Raw genomic sequence first — 6,224 nt, forward strand, 5'->3', positions numbered from 1 at the left:
AATATGTTGTGAGCATGGATGGAGCTGCTTGCATTTCATATATGTTATTCGTACTATGGAAAGCCATGCATTGTAATGGCAGCGGAGAATACTGTATGCACGGTACATTATTTCCTACACCATGTGACCATGCATATAATAATTTATTTTCATTCATTCATTGAAAAGTACAAACAAAAACTAAATCAAATGTACTACATTTATGTGACTGGTCTTGCATTGGACAGTGCATATTTTTCTGTCTTTCAGTCAATCTCCTCCATGTTCCCATTGCTACATTTACCAAACAGCATAGAACGTATTCTCTAAATCTTTTTACATGTATTTTTATTTTTAGTACAGCTGTAGAAGACACCATACACATTCCAGTGATATTCACTCAGACCAATTCAGACCAGCGCAAACACTTCAATGATCTGGCTGTAGTGAAAATAAATAAACTGAAAAAATCAAATAAGGCAAATTCAAATTAGAATCTTAATCGTACAACTGGGCTTGCACTACTTCTATCTCGAACCCACAGACAGGTTCGAGGTCTGCCTTCTTCCCCAGTCCATCTAGACTTACTCCTCACATCATTTTCGAGCAGGTTTTCACTGCAAGAAAATGCCTCTCTTTGATATGTGATGGTAGAGATATTTCACATGCATTTATGGTTCCTTAGATTCAACAAAATTTGCATGATCAGAGTCTTAACCCTAAAAAGACTGGGGGGGGGGCCTAAAAGGCCCCCCCTCGACATTTCCCGCGATTACTCAGCAACACGCAATGCTCTCGTCGCGATGCTCTATGACTTTTTTCTTTCGAGTTTCCCGCACATTTTGACACCAAATTTGTGACGCCCGGGGGTACGGTTCTGAAGTTACATAACTTTTTGTACATGCACGTGAGACCGAAAATGGCTCAAAAATGTGATTTTGTGTACAAAGTCAATACAAATTGAGTTTTATCACATGGTTCATATAAATATGCTTATTTTTACTCTCAATGGCTAAAATCAATTTGTTTTAGTAGTATTATGCTTCAAAAAGGGTCTGCCACAAATTTTGCTGAAAAAAACAACAAAAACAAAAGGTCGAAAAAAACAACAAAAACAAAAGGTCGAAAAAACAAAGAAATACATAAGAAATTCATAAAACAATAAAATAAATAAGAAAATTAATTTTGATACCGAATTTTTTTTCAAGTACATTTGCTAAGAATGCTACAAAGAATATCTAGACCAAAAATGAGCACTTTTGGAGCTTTATTTACTGATTTAGATAAAAAAGTCTGATTTCTCGCATAAATTAGCATAATTAATCAAAATAAAATAAAAGAAGACTATTTTGGAAAATTTAAATATACGATCTTGTAGATTACATCGCACACTACCATTGTGCAAATTTCCGCGGCGGTCGCGCGATCCACGGCCGAGATCTTAAGGGGGGGGCCCTTTAGCCCCCCCCCCCCCCCCCCCCCCCCAGTCTTTCGAGCTACCAAAATAGCCCAGTCTTTTTAGGGTTAATAACTGTTTATTATGATACATTTATGGCACCACTTTACAGAATAAACTGCTCTAAGTTTGCAAATTTGGCTTGTAATTTTGCTCATAATTTTGCTCATAAAATCACCTAGAAATTTAATCCCTCTCACACATGCACTTTCTTATATTTGATAATTGACTCCAGAAATTTACATTGAATTTACATGTAAGGTAAATTCCCCCCCCCCCAAAAAAAAGAGATGTAATCATTATCAGCTTAATCATAAGAATGACATAACTTTGCAGAATAAAATATAACAATGCTTCTTCAACTTAATGTAGGGATGGTATATGCTGAAACTTATCAATGGCACATAACACAAAGAGAGGGGGAAAAAAAACCCCAAACCCAGCACATTGCATCAATTAAAAGGCACAGGGGTAATGCATGCCGCAACTTAATACAAACAAATTATAAGGCATTAAAACAACTCCTTTCATTCACCTTCAATATTTTTCTCTTTTTTTCGGTAACACATACTCGTATTATCATCTCTGCTCGATCTTACTCGAATTGCTTGACTGAAACATAACAATGTCCGCTAAAATATGTACAATTTAATGTGTCATTACATTACAGTATTTACAATTGTATGACCTTGTTTGCATTGAGTGGAAATGAAATAATAATAGTCACTGATGTAAAATTGATTAAAACCTTGAAAAGTTTGTTTATGCTCATTATACCAAATGCAGCCTCAAAGATATCACCATTTCAAATAAAGTTGGTTGATAACGGTAGAAACACAAATAATTCAAGAGTTGTCAATTCAGGACGTTCACCATCTGACATCCTGTTCTATAAATCAATAGCCATGTCTACACCTATCCAAAAACTTGTAGTTATACTAACTACGAGCGCAAAAATGCGTTCCCCTAACCACGACAAAACTTCGATGCCGTTCACACCTACATGCAGTTAGCAAACCCTCGAGGTAAACATAACTACGATAGAAAATAAAGGGCGCCTAGTTTGCCCATAGGGTTGCGCACTATTGTGGAAAAAACTGAGCGTCGTGGTTAACAAAACTCCGTTCACATCTGTCATAGTTTAAGCGCGCTGCCACAGCGCGCTTAAACTACGCGCTTAAACCACGACAACACCCTAAGAAATCTTGTGGTGTTGTCGTGGTGTCTTCGCCTTAAGGTTTTGTCGTGGTTTTCTAAACTACATGCGTCTACATCTACGCTAACTTGTAGTTTAGTGCCTCGTGGCTTACAAAACCTCGAGGTTTAGAAAACCTTAAGGTAAAGGGACTTAGGTGTGAACCTCACTTATATGTACATGTATGTACAGTAACAACAGATCAGCATTGCCATATTTAGTACTCACATCTCTCAAGAGCACATACTAATTCAAATTTAGAACATCTGGCAAGATAACAAAATTCACCCTTCAACTGAAAGGTTTTCCTCTAAGTCATGTCGAAACTGTGATTACAACAATTATCAGTATATTTTGTCAGTTTAGGTAGGTTTGTGACATTCAGTCAAATTCATGTATTCCGGAGAAAAAAAGAAGTCTAGTTACTGAAGACATTATCTAGTCTAACACAATTCCTTGAGTCATAAAAATGTTAGTATGAATAGACAAACTGGGCTAATTTTGTTGATCAATACTAGCATATCATTACTTTCAATATTTTTCTTTCCACGTCAACATAGTACGTTCTGAAATCCTTGTACTTTTGAAGGACAGCTACAGATGTTTTGACAACCAAATCCTGGCGTTCACACTGTCTATATATATATATATATGTTTTCACACAATAAACTGACTTCTCCACATTCATTTAATTTCCTGATGTCTCTGTGCATTTTTGTTGTTGGGTTTGTTTGTTTTTTCACTTTTTGGGTCCAGAATACTGAATTGCTAGAGGGAGCTTGGTAAGTCGCTCGCTCGGGTGACGAATAAAAATAAGTGTTGTCACCAATCTTATGACGTCTCTGCACAAAACAAGCTTGATTCATCATGTATATGAATCCAGGCATTCCTGTTTCACAACACAGTGTACTTACCTAGAGGTAGCCCTAAATCCTGCAATAGATTTTCTTGAGACTTGCCTGACCTAGCAGCAGCAACACACATGAGCCTACATGCCACCTTGAGAAATTTAGCAGGGAGAATGCCTTGCTTATCACAGGGTACTGAATCTGAATACACTGGGTAATTTCAAGTTTGGTGCTAGTGTTAGTGCTATCTAAACACGAGCACCAGCAATAATCCCAAAATAGGAACTAAGTTGGTGTTAACAGATTGACCTTGATAGTATGAATAGTTCTGGTAGCTAAGGTTAAAGGTATGGTACAGTATTGGTGGAGATGAAAATTGGGCTTTAACATTTTTGCGAGATGCCAAGAAAACACTTATGAAATAGTACAGTGCACACCACTTTAATAGGAATTCAAAGTTTATTTGATGAAAATCGGGTTTGGAATAGCTGAAACATCCAAAAACAAAGTAAAACAAAACGATTGTAATAAAATGTGGGTCCCACACTTTATTAGGATTACTCTGTTTTGGATATCTCAGCCATTTCAAAATCAATTTTCATCAAATAAACGTTGGAATCCTCATGGAATTACATGCTCTTTCATATTTCATAAGAGGTTTCTCGCTATCTCACCAAAAAATGATAAAACCTGAAGTTAAGTCTCGACCAAAACTATACGATCCCTTTAAGCTCAGTGCTGGATGACATCTGCTGAACCAAGCTCCACTATTCCTGTTTATGATTTACATGTTTGTTTTTTCTCTCTGCTGGTTAACACCACCCCTCTGAATGATCAAATTTGTAATTTCAAGTTTTGTGTTGGTGCTTAGAGTTGCCATACATGTATATACATGTATATGCATGAGACCCACATTCATATCCATGGATGCACAAACACTCTTTCGACACATAAATCTGTGCCTGGGAGCTACAAACGTACATTAACATCATTGCATTTTGAAGATGGCCACGAAATATGTGGAACTTCCGTCTTTCTTCACCATAACATCTCTAAAACAAAGCATTCACGGCTGTCTGTTTTCAGACCCGACTAGCACAATCACTGCTTCATAATGCATTTCTGCGCTACTTCGCGATGGTGTGTAGATAACATCACTGTTGGGGATTAAAAATCATGATCAGTATCGCACTAATCTTACCATCAGTGATGAAGCTTGATTAAAGGCAGTCATTTGGGAGATAACACCAGCACCAGCACTAGCACCAAACGTGACATCAAAATTATGAAACTATCTTGCTCTCAGGGACAAAATTGAATTGCAGATTTTGAAATATTCATATGCTTGCAAATGGTCCTCGAAAAAAAATGTATCGACAGACAAAGCCGCCATGGTTCTTCATAGCCTGTGTGCGTACATGTGCAATATTCATTTTCAACAGATGAAGAAAAATGCTGACATCTACCATGCCTCCAGTTGTATAGTGTCACTACCTGTACCAATACTGGAACATATGAAGTGCTAGTATTTCACAAATAATGTACCAGAGGAAACATGCACATGCTACAGCCGGTTAAAATTTTCTGCAGTTTCAAAATTGTTTACATTTCTAACTCGGATAAACTCTGTACACAAGAGACTGCACAAAATATGGCAGGTACTGACTAACACACATCTTTCGCAAACATAAAACTGGAACAAGAAAGTGTGTGACAAGTTTAGGTGAGCCTTTGTATCGGGTCTATGGCATTCATCCTGTACAACTATCAAATGGTGGCTACATATGCTTCTTGAAGACTACCTTGTACTACATTTAATAACAATAATTGCTACCTTAGAGTGAAACAATGAGAACAGAACTTCATATGCATTTCTCTATAGATTCATTTTTTTTTTTAATGTGAGTGTCACCATTATGCATGCTATCACTTATGGGTAATGCAGAAAGCACACCTCTATCGTAAAACTTGTGCAATGTACAAGATCTGCTTTGAAAAAAAGAAAGAATACTTGTGAAGGTGCCATGCACTCAGCTTGGGGCTATATTCACACGAGGCATACACTGGGTGGGATGTACATAGTTCAGAAACATCAGTGATGAATAACATGGGTGTAACGGGCAAATAAACAAGACGATAGGTGACCACAAAATAAGGGCAGTCATAGTGTTTCACTCTTCTGGTCTTTCCATTGGGATGCATCAGTTCCTAGATCATGGTCAACTTGATATCAGGGATGACATGCTCCTAGAGGCTTGGACGATGAGGCTGGTCTCATCATGAATAAGATAAAATAATATAAATAAGGACATCTGGTACATCCATTTCAAGCCTTCGCTGGTCCTACCATTAATGATCACGAAAACAGTATACCAGTATATATCACGATGAGTATGTGTCCACACAGAGTGCAATGATAATCTGCAGCTAGTTTCGTATGTACACTCATAAAAAATATATATGAACATTTTCTTTCTTTCTCGATCTTCTTTGTTACATAAACATACGTAGGCAGAGCTTGACACAGTTTGACACTGACGCGAGATGTGCTCTACGGGCAAAGTGAAGACCTGCGTTGCAAAATGGGCACGATGCTGCTAGGATGTAAAGGGGTTCGCGACTCGAAGGCATGGCGACAATGGATACAGGGGACGGGGGATCACTGGTTTCATATCTGCTAACCACATTCAGCTTCTCCAGATGGGGTGGACAATACAGTCGCACCACAATCACAATACTGAGTTAA

This window comes from Diadema antillarum, unplaced genomic scaffold, assembly GCF_040938485.1.
Source record: "Diadema antillarum isolate AM-2024a unplaced genomic scaffold, OU_Dant_1.0 scf00000101, whole genome shotgun sequence".
NCBI lineage: Eukaryota > Metazoa > Echinodermata > Echinoidea > Diadematoida > Diadematidae > Diadema > Diadema antillarum.